This window comes from Tachysurus fulvidraco, chromosome 20 (assembly GCF_022655615.1).
Source record: "Tachysurus fulvidraco isolate hzauxx_2018 chromosome 20, HZAU_PFXX_2.0, whole genome shotgun sequence".
Classification (NCBI taxonomy): Eukaryota; Metazoa; Chordata; class Actinopteri; order Siluriformes; family Bagridae; genus Tachysurus; species Tachysurus fulvidraco.
Window position 1 is genome coordinate 22,014,519 of NC_062537.1, and position 18,057 is coordinate 22,032,575.

General features: G+C 39.2%; 1 protein-coding gene across 2 annotated transcripts in view; it reads left to right on the plus strand.

Moving 5' to 3' along the window:
* adamts6 (ADAM metallopeptidase with thrombospondin type 1 motif, 6) overlaps positions 1-18,057 on the plus strand; it is a 351,012-nt gene that overhangs the window by 306,895 nt on the left and 26,060 nt on the right. The window lies entirely within an intron of this gene.

Sequence of the window (18,057 nt, forward strand, 5' to 3'; positions counted from 1 at the left end):
AATAAATAAAGGAGATAAATGTCTTGGAAAATAAAAGGCTTTGAATATGTATGTAGATATATGGATATAAAATCAGGGTAATATAGATGCAAGGAGTGTTAGGTGCTTTCTCTCTCAGAGCTAGAAGCAATGAATGAAGTCTGCATCCTCAGGTGTGCTTATTTATAGCTTGGGGGCGGGACTAAATTCAAATGGTCCAATGGGCGCCTTTTCCCATTCAAATTGGAAAATCAGCCTTTGAGAGCCAATCAGAAAATTAGCTGACTTTTTAAATTATCAAAGGACTGTTCCAACTGTTTTTTTTTGGATCTAAATAATGATATATATATATATCTATATATTAGTATAAGTAATTTTAAATGGAATTTTGATGAAATTACCAATTATAAAAAAAATTTTTTGGGAAAAAGGAATTTTTTGGTAAAGTCTTAATAATTAATTTGTGCACCTTCACTATAATCCAATAAATAATGAACAATTAATTAAAAATGAATATAATTAAAGCCCAATCCTGTCCTTTTCTGTTCCCAGCCTTAAGTCTTCAACTTGGACCGATTCTGGGAAGGAAACTATCAACGATTGAGTGCCATAAGCATGAGGCACAGGCCGATTAGGCTTGGGGTTAGCGGTTAGGGTTAGGATTAGGAGTGGGTTAAGGTTAGGATTAGGAGTGGGTTAAGGTTAGGATTAGGAGTGGGTTATGGTTAGGATTAGGAGTGGGTTAGGGTTTTTGAATTAGGAGTGGGTTATGGTTAGGATTAGGAGTGGGTTAGTGGGTTATGGTTAGGATTAGGAGTGGGGGTTATGGTTAGGATTAGGGGTGGGTTATGGGTAGGATTGGGTTATGGTTAGGAGTTAGAATAATTTTAATTTAATTTATTAATGTATTTATTCATTCATTCATTCATTTATGTATTATTTAAGAAGAATTTAATTTTATAATTAATGGTTTATTTAATGTTGTTAAACAAACATTTTATGAATTTCAGGACACATCATCAGCAGTGCACCTCAGACTCAACGGGTGTTTCGGCCTTTGATCACTGAACACCCTCCTCTGAGGCGGCCAGCCGTAGGTCGATCAAGCCTCGGCTTGTGTCCCATGTCCAATCAGAAGCTGACTAATGCTAAAGCTAAGTAACTCCTCCATATGGGGGGAGTCATTGAACTATTTTGCCTATTAACCTATTTTATCTATCTATTTAATTTATTTATTTATAATTGTATATAATTTGCTCTTCAAAGAAGAGAGTGGACGTGAAGGAGAGCAGAATGGGAGAGAACTATCTTTCCCTATCTCATATTAGTTTCTCCTATTTGTCATTATCTTTAACGTTATCATTTTGCTACTGTTATTGTTAACCTTATTTGAGTATTATTTCTATCAAAGTGCTAACCTGGACATTTTCTAAAATGTAGTGAGAAAAATGGGAAGCTAACATGGTGTGGGTGCAGTGTGGTGCATGATGTGCTGTCGTGTGGTTGGTGCTAGGGTTAGGGTTAGGGTGTGTGGTCAAAACGAAAATGGGTTAGGGTTAGGGGTATAAGGGATAAATGCGAAAGTGCACCCCCCTACCTGAGGGGGTGCACTTCGTTTCTATAGGTCCTAGAAGGCTGAAATTCAGTATATATACTAATTAGGGGACAGTAGGTTGATTGCACATGGTTTCAGCTCGATAGCGCCACCACCAGTCGAGATATAGTATTGCACATTATTTTCCTATGGGTTTCTGTACAAAATTAGGGTTGGGGTTAGGATTAGGGTAGGTTTTAAGGTTGGGGTTAGGTTTAGGAGTTTACCCTTAGGAACATACTACAAGTCTTTAATGTGCTATCATCACTCTATTCTATGGGGTTCTCCAGTGGCAGAGCATCCAGTTCAATAACTTTTGAAAAGAGGCACACACCACTCCAAAACAAGTTGCTAAATATTTATTTGACCCTAAAGAACATACTACAAGTCTTTAATGTGCTATTATTTACTCTAGATGTTCAATTTCCATCTTCACTCTATTCTATGGGGTTCTCCATTGGCAGAGCATCCAGTTCAATAACTTTTGAAAAGAGTCACACACCACTCCAGAACAAGTTGCTAAATATTTATTTGACCCTAAAGAACATACTACAAGTCTTTAATGTGCTATTATTTACTCTAGATGTTCACTTTCCATCATCACTCTATTCTAAGGGGTTCTCCATTGGCAGAGCATCCAGTTCAATAACTTTTGAAAAGAGGCACACACCACTCCAAAACAAGTTGCTAAATATTTATTTGACCCTAAAGAACATACTACAAGTCTTTAATGTGCTATTATTTACTCTAGATGTTCACTTTCCATAATCACTCTATTCTATGGGGTTCTCCATTGGCAGAGCATCCAGTTCAATAACTTTTGAAAAGAGGCACACACCACTCCAAAACAAGTTGCTAAATATTTATTTGACCCTAAAGAACATACTACAAGTCTTTAATGTGCTATTATTTACTCTAGATGTTCAATTTCCATCATCACTCTATTCTATGGGGTTCTCCATTGGCAGAGCATCCAGTTCAATAACTTTTGAAAAGAGGCACACACCACTACAAAACAAGTTGCTAAATATTTATTTGACCCTAAAGAACATACTACAAGTCTTTAATGTGCTATTATTTACTCTAGATGTTATGTGCTATTATTTACTCTAGATGTTCAATTTCCATCATCACTCTATTCTATGGGGTTCTCCAGTGGCAGAACATCCAGTTCAATAACTTTTGAAAAGAGTCACACACCACTCCAGAACAAGTTGCTAAATATTTATTTGACCCTAAAGAACATACTACAAGTCTTTAATGTGCTATAATTTACTCTAGATGTTCAATTTCCATCATCACTCTATTCTATGGGGTTCTCCATTGGCAGAGCATCCAGTTCAATAACTTTTGAAAAGAGGCACACACCACTCCAAAACAAGTTGCTAAATATTTATTTGACCCTAAAGAACATACTACAAGTCTTTAATGTGCTATAATTTACTCTAGATGTTCAATTTCCATCATCACTCTATTCTATGGGGTTCTCCATTGGCAGAGCATACAGTTCAATAACTTTTGAAAAGAGGCACACACCACTCCAAAACAAGTTGCTAAATATTTATTTGACCCTAAAGAACATACTACAAGTCTTTAATGTGCTATTATTTACTCTAGATGTTCAATTTCCATCATCACTCTATTCTATGGGGTTCTCCAGTGGCAGAGCATCCAGTTCAATAACTTTTGAAAAGAGGCACAAACCACTCCAAAACAAGTTGCTAAATATTTATTTGACCCTAAAGAACATACTACAAGTCTTTAATGTGCTATTATTTACTGTAGATGTTCACTTTCCATCATCACTCTATTCTATGGGGTTCTCCAGTGGCAGAGCATCCAGTTCAATAACTTTTGAAAAGAGGCACACACTACTCCAAAACAAGTTGCTAAATATTTATTTGACCCTAAAGAACATACTACAAGTCTTTAATGTGCTATTATTTACTCTAGATGTTCACTTTCCATCATCACTCTATTCTATGGGGTTCTCCATTGGCAGAGCATCCAGTTCAATAACTTTTGAAAAGAGGCACACACCACTCCAAAACAAGTTGCTAAATATTTATTTGACCCTAAAGAACATACTACAAGTCTTTAATGTGCTATTATTTACTCTAGATGTTCAATTTCCATCATCACTCTATTCTATGGGGTTCTCCATTGGCAGAGCATCCAGTTCAATAACTTTTCAAAAGAGGCACACACCACTCCAAAACAAGTTGCTAAATATTTATTTGACCCTAAAGAACATACTACAAGTCTTTAATGTGCTATAATTTACTCTAGATGTTCAATTTCCATCATCACTCTATTCTATGGGGTTCTCCATTGGCAGAGCATACAGTTCAATAACTTTTGAAAAGAGGCACACACCACTCCAAAACAAGTTGCTAAATATTTATTTGACCCTAAAGAACATACTACAAGTCTTTAATGTGCTATTATTTACTCTAGATGTTATGTGCTATAATTTACTCTAGATGTTCAATTTCCATCATCACTCTATTCTATGGGGTTCTCCAGTGGCAGAGCATCCAGTTCAATAACTTTTGAAAAGAGGCACACACCACTCCAGAACAAGTTGCTAAATATTTATTTGACCCTAAAGAACATACTACAAGTCTTTAATGTGCTATAATTTACTCTAGATGTTCAATTTCCATCATCACTCTATTCTATGGGGTTCTCCAGTGGCAGAGCATCCAGTTCAATAACTTTTGAAAAGAGGCACACACCACTCCAAAACAAGTTGCTAAATATTTATTTGACCCTAAAGAACATACTACAAGTCTTTAATGTGCTATTATTTACTCTAGATGTTCAATTTCCATCATCACTCTATTCTATGGGGTTCTCCATTGGCAGAGCATCCAGTTCAATAACTTTTCAAAAGAGGCACACACCACTCCAAAACAAGTTGCTAAATATTTATTTGACCCTAAAGAACATACTACAAGTCTTTAATGTGCTATAATTTACTCTAGATGTTCAATTTCCATCATCACTCTATTCTATGGGGTTCTCCAGTGGCAGAGCATCCAGTTCAATAACTTTTGAAAAGAGGCACAAACCACTCCAAAACAAGTTGCTAAATATTTATTTGACCCTAAAGAACATACTACAAGTCTTTAATGTGCTATTATTTACTCTAGATGTTCAATTTCCATCATCACTCTATTCTATGGGGTTCTCCAGTGGCAGAGCATCCAGTTCAATAACTTTTGAAAAGAGGCACAAACCACTCCAAAACAAGTTGCTAAATATTTATTTGACCCTAAAGAACATACTACAAGTCTTTAATGTGCTATTATTTACTGTAGATGTTCACTTTCCATCATCACTCTATTCTATGGGGTTCTCCAGTGGCAGAGCATCCAGTTCAATAACTTTTGAAAAGAGGCACACACTACTCCAAAACAAGTTGCTAAATATTTATTTGACCCTAAAGAACATACTACAAGTCTTTAATGTGCTATTATTTACTCTAGATGTTCACTTTCCATCATCACTCTATTCTATGGGGTTCTCCATTGGCAGAGCATCCAGTTCAATAACTTTTGAAAAGAGGCACACACCACTCCAAAACAAGTTGCTAAATATTTATTTGACCCTAAAGAACATACTACAAGTCTTTAATGTGCTATAATTTACTCTAGATGTTCAATTTCCATCATCACTCTATTCTATGGGGTTCTCCATTGGCAGAGCATACAGTTCAATAACTTTTGAAAAGAGGCACACACCACTCCAAAACAAGTTGCTAAATATTTATTTGACCCTAAAGAACATACTACAAGTCTTTAATGTGCTATTATTTACTCTAGATGTTATGTGCTATAATTTACTCTAGATGTTCAATTTCCATCATCACTCTATTCTATGGGGTTCTCCAGTGGCAGAGCATCCAGTTCAATAACTTTTGAAAAGAGGCACACACCACTCCAGAACAAGTTGCTAAATATTTATTTGACCCTAAAGAACATACTACAAGTCTTTAATGTGCTATAATTTACTCTAGATGTTCAATTTCCATCATCACTCTATTCTATGGGGTTCTCCAGTGGCAGAGCATCCAGTTCAATAACTTTTGAAAAGAGGCACACACCACTCCAAAACAAGTTGCTAAATATTTATTTGACCCTAAAGAACATACTACAAGTCTTTAATGTGCTATTATTTACTCTAGATGTTCAATTTCCATCATCACTCTATTCTATGGGGTTCTCCATTGGCAGAGCATCCAGTTCAATAACTTTTCAAAAGAGGCACACACCACTCCAAAACAAGTTGCTAAATATTTATTTGACCCTAAAGAACATACTACAAGTCTTTAATGTGCTATAATTTACTCTAGATGTTCAATTTCCATCATCACTCTATTCTATGGGGTTCTCCATTGGCAGAGCATACAGTTCAATAACTTTTGAAAAGAGGCACACACCACTCCAAAACAAGTTGCTAAATATTTATTTGACCCTAAAGAACATACTACAAGTCTTTAATGTGCTATTATTTACTCTAGATGTTCAATTTCCATCATCACTCTATTCTATGGGGTTCTCCAGTGGCAGAGCATCCAGTTCAATAACTTTTGAAAAGAGGCACAAACCACTCCAAAACAAGTTGCTAAATATTTATTTGACCCTAAAGAACATACTACAAGTCTTTAATGTGCTATTATTTACTGTAGATGTTCACTTTCCATCATCACTCTATTCTATGGGGTTCTCCAGTGGCAGAGCATCCAGTTCAATAACTTTTGAAAAGAGGCACACACTACTCCAAAACAAGTTGCTAAATATTTATTTGACCCTAAAGAACATACTACAAGTCTTTAATGTGCTATTATTTACTCTAGATGTTCACTTTCCATCATCACTCTATTCTATGGGGTTCTCCATTGGCAGAGCATCCAGTTCAATAACTTTTGAAAAGAGGCACACACCACTCCAAAACAAGTTGCTAAATATTTATTTGACCCTAAAGAACATACTACAAGTCTTTAATGTGCTATTATTTACTCTAGATGTTATGTGCTATTATTTACTTTAGATGTTCAATTTCCATCATCACTCTATTCTATGGGGTTCTCCAGTGGCAGAACATCCAGTTCAATAACTTTTGAAAAGAGGCACACACCACTCCAAAACAAGTTGCTAAATATTTATTTGACCATAAAGAACATACTACAAGTCTTTAATGTGCTAGTATTTACTCTAGATGTTCAATGTCCATCATCACTCTATTCTATGGGGTTCTCCAGTGGCAGAGCATCCAGTTCAATAACTTTTGAAAAGAGGCACACACCACTCCAAAACAAGTTGCTAAATATTTATTTGACCCTAAAGAACATACTACAAGTCTTTAATGTGCTATTATTTACTCTAGATGTTATGTGCTATAATTTACTCTAGATGTTCAATTTCCATCATCACTCTATTCTATGGGGTTCTCCAGTGGCAGAGCATCCAGTTCAATAACTTTTGAAAAGAGGCACACACCACTTCAAAACAAGTTGCTAAATATTTATTTGGTCCTAAAGAACATACTACAAGTCTTTAATGTGCTATTATTTACTGTAGATGTTCAATTTGTAGTATGTTCTTTAGGGCCAAATAAATATTTAGCAACTTGTTTTGGAGTGATGTGTGGCTCTTTTCAAAAGTTATTGAACTGGATGCTGTGCCACTGGAGAACCCCATAGAATAGAGTGATGATAGCACATTAAAGACTTGTAGTATGTTCCTAAGGGTAAACTCCTAAACCTAACCCCAACCTTAAAACCTACCCTAATCCTAACCCCAACCCTAATTTTGTACAGAAACCCATAGGAAAATAATGTGCAATACTATATCTCGACTGGTGGTGGCGCTATCGAGCTGAAACCATGTGCAATCAACTTACCGTCCCTTAATTAGTATATATACTGAATTTCAGCCTTCTAGGACCTATAGAAACGAAGTGCACCCCCTCAGGTAGGGGGGTTCACTTTCGCATTTATCCCTTATACCCCTAACCCTAACCCATTTTCGTTTTGACCACACACCCTAACCCTAACCCTAACCCTAGCACCAACCACACGACAGCACATCATGCACCACACTGCACCCACACCATGTTAGCTTCCCATTTTCCTCACTACATTTTAGAAAATGTCCAGGTTAGCACTTTGATAGAAATAATACTCAAATAAGGTTAACAATAACAGTAGCAAAATGATAACGTTAAAGATAACGACAAATAGGAGAAACTAAGATGAGATAGGGAAAGATAGTTCTCTCCCATTCTGCTCTCCTTCACGTCCACTCTCTTCTTTGAAGAGCAAATTATATACAATTATAAATAAATAAATTAAATAGATAGATAAAATAGGTTAATAGGCAAAATAGTTCAATGACTCCCCCCATATGGAGGAGTTACTTAGCTTTAGCATTAGTCAGCTTCTGATTGGACATGGGACACAAGCCGAGGCTTGATCGACCTACGGCTGGCCGCCTCAGAGGAGGGTGTTCAGTGATCAAAGGCCGAAACACCCGTTGAGTCTGAGGTGCACTGCTGATGATGTGTCCTGAAATTCATAAAATGTTTGTTTAACAACATTAAATAAACCATTAATTATAAAATTAAATTCTTCTTAAATAATACATAAATGAATGAATGAATGAATAAATACATTAATAAATTAAATTAAAATTATTCTAACTCCTCACCATAACCCAATCCTACCCATAACCCACCCCTAATCCTAACCATAACCCCCACTCCTAATCCTAACCATAACCCACTAACCCACTCCTAATCCTAACCATAACCCACTCCTAATTCAAAAACCCTAACCCACTCCTAATCCTAACCATAACCCACTCCTAATCCTAACCTTAACCCACTCCTAATCCTAACCTTAACCCACTCCTAATCCTAACCCTAACCGCTAACCCCAAGCCTAATCGGCCTGTGCCTCATGCTTATGGCACTCAATCGTTGATAGTTTCCTTCCCAGAATCGGTCCAAGTTGAAGACTTAAGGCTGGGAACAGAAAAGGACAGGATTGGGCTTTAATTATATTAATTTTTAATTAATTGTTCATTATTTATTGGATTATAGTGAAGGTGCACAAATTAATTATTAAGACTTTACTAAAAAATTCCTTTTTCCCCAAAAATTTTTTTTATAATTGGTAATTTCATCAAAATTCCATATAAAATTACTTATACTAATATATAGATATATATGTCATTATTTAGATCCAAAAAAAAAAACAGTTGGAACAGTCCTTTGATAATTTAAAAAGTCAGCTAATTTTCTGATTGGCTCTCAAAGGCTGATTTTCCAATTTGAATGGGAAAAGGCGCCCATTGGACCATTTGAATTTAGTCCCGCCCCCAAGCTATAAATAAGCACACCTGAGGATGCAGACTTCATTCATTGCTTCTAGCTCTGAGAGAGAAAGCACCTAACACTCCTTGCATCTATATTACCCTGATTTTATATCCATATATCTACATACATATTCAAAGCCTTTTATTTTCCAAGACATTTATCTCCTTTATTTATTTGATTTTCTTTGTCTTAAAGAAAATTAAAAGGCTTTTTTCCAAGACTTTTATTTCTTTTGGTTTAAAGAAAAATGTATTTTGAGAATTTTCAATTTTTATTTTTCATAAAAATATTTTTGAACAAGCCAGCCTGAGGAAGGTTCCAAGTGAACCGAAATGTTGCAACGGCAAAAACACACGTATACAAAAATTTTTTTTTTCCTAAACAAAAAAATTAAAAAACAAAAAAATGTTCCTGCCAGAAAGAGATGGATGGACTGTGGTAACACACAGACGCAGACACGTCACTCAGGCCGCTGTCTGGCCTAGACCCTATCAACACAGCATGATGGAACGTCAGGCACGACAAGAGACAGTGCTCTCGTATGCTGACGCAGTCAAGTATGGCAGCCACGGAAGGGCAGCCGTTACTTACCGTAACAATCCTCATCAAAGGTCTGATAGGCCAAAATTTTTGGAAACCCGGGTCCGCTATGGACCCGGTACCTTTGTCTCTTCAAAAAAAACCCTCATAAGGGAACCACAGAAAAGACAGCAGATCCAGCCACGTGCATCTCGTCCTCACCTGCAAAACAAAAAACACATAAATCATGAACAGAACACAGAGGATGAATATTCAGATGATCCTGATTTCATCACCAAAACCAGTACACTGCTTAACATTATCAAACTTGTACACCATCAGAATAATGTTAGCCATGAGCAGCCTATTGGCATTAAAAGGATTGAGGATAATCTAGCAGATGTCATCAGGCCAGCCTTGTCAAATGCCACAACACAAGCTCTCATTTATGGAAATGCTAAAAACTGGGCCTACACAACCATGCTTATCCTGAAACACCACTATGAGGATGCGTTGGTACAGGAGTTGGCTAAACTCCAGCATTTCTCTTCCCAGAGCTGGGATAAATGCTTCAACACTGCCATCTTGTGGGCAAAACGTGTCTTAGGCACAAGACTAAAAGACAAATCCATACATGAAGCTTATGCATTGGCAGAAGAGCAATGGCAGGCCATGGCCTGTTCTATTGACTCTGAGGAACAGAGTGAGACAGTGGAAAGCCAAAATTCATCTCCCATTCCTCCTCCCACAGAAAATACATGTGTGGCTAAAAATACCATAGTGGTGCAGGCTGTTGTACACAGGGAGACAGAGGCACAGCCTCTCATTGAAACCTCCATCCCAGTACAAAAAAAATAGACTAAAACTGCATGCACTATGACAGAGCCACAGAGTGACTGGTCCCCCATGAGACAGGAGGACTCAGACAGCCATTCGGATGAGGAAATAAATGTTCCGGCCTCTCCAAAAGAACAACGTATCCCTCGCTCGTGTCCCAAAAAGGATGGTGAAGAGGACATTGTCCTGATTGAAGAAGGGGACGGATGTGATATGGAAGGTTTGGAGGCACAAAGAGTGAGCCTGAGCCCTGATAAAATCACCAGCCTTAGGACAGCCACACAGGCCCGCTTAAGTGTTGAATTCAGTACTCCTTCGGGAACACAGTGTGTCTCCGAGGGGGACGGGCCGAATAGACACATAAGCACATCCAGAAAAATGATTGACTGGAAGCTTACTGTCCGAAAAAAGTGGCTGATTGTCGGCGACTCTAACCTATCCAGAATCCCTCCATTTAAAAACCCGGATCTCCAGATAGAGAGCTATCCGGGTGCCACGTTTAGACATATAGAGGTGGTAATTAATAAAAATACTCCCTCCACTGAAGTGGAACATGTGATCCTGTCCCTGGGGATCAACGGCCGGGCGCAGAATGCCAAAGACACGGCCATTAAACAGATGCAGGCGGCCTTAAGGGCAGCTAAAGCAAATTGCAACAAAAACAAATTGTTATTAAACCTGCCGTTAAAGGCAGCGCTATAGTGATGTGGGACAGAGAACAATACCTTTGGGAGGGATATAGGCAATTACTTGACCCTAAATACTATAGAAGATTAGCTAAAACTATTTATTTAGACACAATAGTTATGGTGCAGTACATAGTTCAATCCCTTTACAAAAAGGAATGTATTAATGCCAAACAGAAATCCTACCTATTGGGGACCGGGGAGCCCAGAAGTAGGAGGTTTAACATGCTCCCAAAAATACACAAAGACCAAGCTAAATGGAGCAAACCGTACTGCAGTAGCGAGATGTACTATACAGCCGAATTTTTAGATTTTCATTTAAATCCCCTGTCGATTCGAAATTCCAGCTATATAAAGGACGCGTATGATTTTGTCCAAAAGGTAAAAGGATTAGAGATTCCTGAAAAGGCTATCTTATTCACCATGGACATAGATAGCCTTTACACTAATATTGACATCCAGGAGGGAATAACGGCCATAAAAAATATTTTCCAGAAATACTCAGACACCTCTAGGCCTGATAGGGAACTCCTCCAGCTGCTGACGATTAATCTGAGAAGGAATTACTTCAAATTCAACGGAGAGTTCTTCCTACAGATCAAAGGCACAGTGATGGGCAAAATAATGTCGATGTTTGTTGATGGCATCGAATTTGACAAGGTTGTCAACACTGTTAACCCCCAAATGCCAGGGTTGGAGGAAGGATTCGTCACTTTGTATATAAACAAAACTCCAATTGAAGTGAAAGTTGACACTGGGCCAAAATATAATGTAATGTCACAAAGGAGTTTCGAACAAATTGCCAAAGGAAGACCGGTGAAGCAATCAAAAGCACCTAGCCTAGTAGCTTATGGTGGAAGCAAAATTGAGACAAAAGGCTTAGTGACATTGCAGTGTGGCCTAAATGGGCAAAATCATTCACTTCCATTCTTCTTGGTAAATCAAGATGTCCAACCACTGCTAGGATTTCGTGCATGCCTCGACATGGGTGTCGTTACTATCAGCCCAGATGTGCATCATGTCAGTATGGAGGGCAGCACTAAAGACCTTCTCAATGAGTACAAAGATTTGTTCACAGACGAGCTTGGAGAACTCCCGATAACATATTCTATGACCGTGGACCCCAGCGTACAGCCTGTAGTCCGCCCTGCTCATCGCATTCCTCTTGCAATGCAAAGCAGTGTCAAAGCAGAGCTGGACTGCATGGAGAGCCTTGGCGTCATATCGGCGGTCTCGGAGCCGACGGATTGGGTCTCGTCCATGGTGGCTACACATAAAAAGGACAAAAAAGAAATCAGGCTGTGCATCAATCCAAAAGATCTCAACACTGCCTTAAGACCACATCACCCAATGCGCAGCGTAGAGGAAGTGGCATCCCAGATGTCGGGAGCAACTGTATTTTCAGTGCTGGATGCGAAGAACTCTTTCTGGCAGATTTGCTTAGATCGCAATTCCTTTATGATGACCACATTTAGCACCCCATTTGGGCGTGTTAGATTTCTCCGTATGCCTTTTGGCATAAACTCTGCGAGCAAAGTGTTCCAGCGCTCGATGGAGCAGTTATTTTCGGGGTATCCCTGCGCAATTATTGTCGACGACATCATTGTCGGAGGTCGCAACACTGCTGAACACGACATTAATTTGGAAAGAGTGTTGAACAGGGCGCGTGAGGTATCGCTCAAGCTAAACCCTGCTAAATGCAAATTTCACCTAGATCAAGTCAGCTATGTGGGACACATCTTTACAAGTGAAGGCCTGAAAGCTGATCCTTCCAAGACAAAGGCAATCTCCGAGATGCCAATTCCCAAGGATGTCCCTGCATTACAGCGTTTCCTCGGAAGGGGAAATTTATACCAAATTTCAGCGACATTGCTGCACCCCTCAGAAAGCTGACCCATAAAGAGACTGCATGGTGCTGGTACCCACAACACCAAAATGCATTTGAAACCCTCAAGTCATGTTTGTCCACCCCACCCGTCCTAGCATACTATGATGTGAAGAAGCCGGTTACACTAACCTGTGATGCTTCATGTTTCGGGCTTGGTGCTGCTTGCATGCAGGAGGGCAGACCAGTTGCATATGCATCTCGCACACTCGGACACAGAGACATGATATGCTCAGATAGAAAAGAAGCTGCTAGCTGTCGTGTTTGCTTGTACTAAGTTCAGAGACTATGTGTACGGAAAACCCACACTTGTTGAAACGGACCACCAACCCCAGGTGACCATTCTAAAGAAACCGATCCACACAGCCCCTGCAAGACTACAAAGAATGTTGCTCAGGTTACAGTGCTACATCACTCTGGTGTACAAAAAGGGTAAGCACATGTATCTCGCTGACACCCTATCTCGAGCTCCAAATGCAGAAGTCCCTCCTGACATCGAAAATGACACCTTTTGAAGTCATGTCTGTCAATTACATCTCGACTGCCCGACTAGAGGAACTCAGAAAGCACACAGCAGAGGATGAAGTGCTACAGAGTCTCAGCACCGTGATTCAAAGAGGTTGGCCAAATAAAGAACATAGCTTGTGCCCAGCTGTGCGTCCATACTTTCCTTACAGAGATGAGCTTGCTGTGGAAGACGGAATAGTAATGAAGGGCCACAAAACAGTCATTCCTCGCTCATTACAGGGAGAATACATCCGCATAGTCCACAGAGGTCACCCTGGTCTGGATGCTACGAAGCACAGAGCTAGAGGTATACTTTTCTGGCCAACGATGACTGCTGATATCACTGCAGAGCTCCTAACATGTTCAGTTTGCAACAGCACAAAGCCACATCAACCGAAAGAACCATCAAAGCCGTACCCTGTTCCAGACCTGCCTTGGTCTACTGTGGCAACAGATATGTTTGAAAGGCATGGCCAAAACTACCTAGTGCTTGTGGATTCATACTCGGGTTGGTATGAGATTGACCTTCTCCGTGATGTAACATCGTCAGCTGTAATAAAGAAACTGTAGAGACATTTCTCTGTCCATGGCACACCCCACACACTCACTTCTGATAATGCCAGGCAGTACACAAGTCAGCAATTCAGAGACTTTGCCAAACAGTGGGACTTTATAAATGTCACCAGCAGTCCAGAGTTCCCACAGTCAAACGGCCTAGCAGAAAGAGCGGTCCGCAGTGCCAAACAGCTGATGGAGAAATCTCAGAGATGTATTTCTTAATCTTCTAAATCTGAGAAACATTCCCCGAGACTCAATGTTGGGTTCTCCCGCACAACGCCTGTTGTCACGACAGACACGGTCAGCCATTCCTGTTAATTCCAGTCTGTTGGAGCCAGCTCCCAAACATGCCCAGCAAGTCACTGCTCAGCTCTGTCATAAGAGAATGACCCAGAAGCGGTACTACGATGCCTCAAGCCATCCACTACAACCATTGGCAGAGGGACAAGTTGTTAGAATGCAAACCCCGAAAGGTTACAACCACCTTGGCGCAGTAAAGGAGGTGAATAAGGAGCCTCGGTCATACACTATCCAATGCAATGGGAAAACATACAGGAGGAACAGACGCCACGTCATTCCTGTTGCTGAGCCCCCTCCATCACAGCTCAACCCCGAGAACATTCACTCCCAGAACACCACCACAGGTACACAGGACTTTGCTCCCCCTATACCACACTCACCACAAACACACCTTCCACAACCAGAATCCATTCCTATTGACTTGCCAAAACACACTGTACAATCCCCTATTAATGTCAGCAATACACCTTACAGAACACGTTCAGGTCATATCTACAAGCCTAATCCAAGATACGAGCAGTGAGTTCTAGTAATGGCCTATTTAGCGACACTCGGGTTATTATTTTGAGTACCTGTTCAAATGTGTTTATTATCGATTTTTTTCCACATTGCCAGTGTCATTGTTTGTTTGTAGTTTGTTTCATGCATGCAGAGAACATATCTTTAGATTTGTATCTGCTAATGTTCATTTATTCACTGCAATGGACCCAATGTTATAATGCAAGTCATTGATATTCATGGTTATTGATCAAGTCAGAGTCATGCCAGTACAGTTTCTTCCCTTTGACAGGAGGTTTCAGCTAAAGGAAGGGGATGTAGATCATTGTGATAGATGATCTGTTCAGAAATACAATGTGATTTGTATGTTATAATGTTCTGCAGCTTAAACATGTATTGGGCTCTTTAAGAAGGTATTCCCACCCCCTTTGAGCGTAGGTACTAGGAACACATGTGAGCCATGTTCGGGTGTTATGCGTTATATGTCGAGCACGAGTTCTTTTAATAAAAATATCTTCACGTTGATCACTGACTGTCTCTCTAAGTTAACGGACAAACAACAAGCAGTGTTCCTTGGTGTGGCAGTTTCTACAGACTGTGGTGTATGAACTTCCTGGGGAGGAGACACCAGCAGTAAGAGTTCTGCCAGCATTCATTTTTGCAGACAAACTAACTTTTTTTTAGTTACAAACTGTAACTAATTTTTTTTGTTTTTTATTATTAATTAAACTGTGTATAGTTAATAAACTTTTATTATTATTACTGTGACCTGACTGCTTCTTTGGATTCTGTGTTTTTTAACTTGTTCACTGTTACATGAAATGTTTTCATATTTCACACATTTAATTGGAAGTAAATTTTCCTGACTGCAGTCAGTTTGATGCATGTTCATTATTTAAAATGCCTCTATTATTCTTTTACAACACTGCACTTCCACATACTTCCGTGTTTCCGGGCGGGGGTGGATTACCGAAGTAAGTATTGCTGTACCGTAGATTATTTTAATGACTAAAATTTCTGACCCATTTTGGGTTAAATTCAACCCAGCAGTGTCGTAATTTTTAACTAATGGGTTAAAATAACCCAGCGCTGGGTCCAAAAGGGACGAACACAACGCTGGGTTGAATTTAACCCAAAATAACCCAAATTGGGTTGTTCTTAACCTAGGAGTTTTTAGAGTGTAATATGTTGTGACTCCACTATATACAATTGCTGTTGGATGACAATTATAGAGGCAGACAAAATAATTTACCTTCTTTTGTCTCACCTTCTGGCATGTCTCCTGGCTCCAGTGCTGTTGGGTCATATGGACTGTTAAGGACTACTTGGTCCTTAACACCATTTCTATTTTGAGTCCATATGACCCACAACCAGTGCCGATTCCTTTTGGTGTCCTCGTCAAATAACTTCGAGGAGAGATCTGACCAAAGGTTAGAAGAATAACCCAGGTCCTGTTCAGTACATCAGCTTTTAAAAACTGATGTACGATGGTCTCTTTTCCTCCCGCTTCTGCCCATACATCGGTCCTCCTCCGTGCGTGGCCTTTCTTTAGGCGACCCATGTTCTATGGATTTGCTTGAAAGAACGCACAGTATTTCACAGTATTTTAAAGGTTTGGTTTAATTGCTTTAAACACAATTAGAAACACCTGCTGTTCATCAGATGATTGCTCCAATTTGTCCTGAATGGATAGAAGTACCTCCCACAGAGGTACATTCTCACATGTTATATGAACACTACCCCAAAGGATTCTGCAGAATGAGCTAAGTTGGCACTTTATAAACGATTTATGCTTAGAGTCGATTTTCGTTACGTCAGAGCACGTTTTATAAAACTTTTTTTTTTTTTTATTTAATTTAAATAAAAAAATTAGTTTTAAATTAAATCACCGTAAGCACGTTCGGTAATGTTCTCCGATAAAGCGTCGCACGTGCGCGAAGCACTTCGTCGGCCCAGTCACGAATTTCTCCAGTGTTCTATAACTATCAAGATTGTCATTGGACTAACAAAACAAATTATGATTTTAAATCGAGTATTCTAATAGGATTCCTGCCGCTCGTTGAGTCGTTGTTTCTGAAAGGCTACGTAACGTTAACTTACCAATGTTGAATGTGAAATTTTTGAGCAGTCTCGTATGATTTTTCTAGGATTAATTTTATTTATATATATATGTGTGTGTGTGTGTGTGTGTGTGTGTGTGTATGTAGTGAATTAAATGCGTTTAATACAAAAAAAATCTATTAAGGAGCAACTGCAAGTGGTCTGATTTTATTAAGTCAACACAACAAAAGGTGTGATGGGCTACTCGTCACAGAACATGCCAGTAAATAGACATGCAATTTTTGATCATAAAGTGTATTTTTATAGTCACTAGTGGCTATCTCGCCGACAATATCACTTGCAAATTAATATTTTTGGTCACATGCAACCGTTTTAATTGCAGTCTGAAGCCCTGCATCATTCTTTTGCACTGATGCATTTGCTAAACTGAGCCGATTTCTTCCTTTCATCGATGGCCCGATGCCATTTTGATAGGGGTTTGAGTGGTATTGTAACAATATATTTTAGTTATTTATAAATGTAGTTATGGAAAATAGACAAGCTTTATATAATAAATAAATTCACATCATATACATGAAAAGTACTTCACTTTATTTGATTTCTCTTTTTAGCATCTCAGTCTCACTCATGCTTCACACTAGTTAGCCACACCCAATTATTTACATGTCGCGACACGTACTTAAAAAATGTTATGGTTAATGACAATTAGAGGCAGACAAAATAATTTACCTTCTTTTGGCATAATGTCTCCTGGCTCCAGTGTTGTTTGTTCATATGGACTGTTCAGGGCTAGTTGGTCCCTAACACCATTTCTGTTTTTAGTCCATATGACCCACAACCAGTGCCGATTTTGACTCGTGTCCTCGCCAAATAATGTTATAGAAACATCTGACCAAAGGGAAGATGAATATCCCTGTGTCATGACGCGGGGCAGGAAGCGGACCCAAACGCAGGATAGTAAAACAAAACAGGGTTTAATAAAGGGGACCACGAGACAGGACAAAGACAACACTAGATTTCTCGCTGCCATCGGCAACGCGGCTCACATTTATACACAAGACAATCCGATACAAATTAGGAGCAGGCGTGGAAACAGGGCAGGGCAAACGCGTGACGAGGAACAATAACAAACATGCACGTGGCCAAAGTCCGGGCTGAATCAGAACACCCTGGTCCCTGTTTAATATATCAGCTTTTATTAACTGATATACAATGGTTTCCTTTCCACCCGCTTCTGCCCATATGTAAGA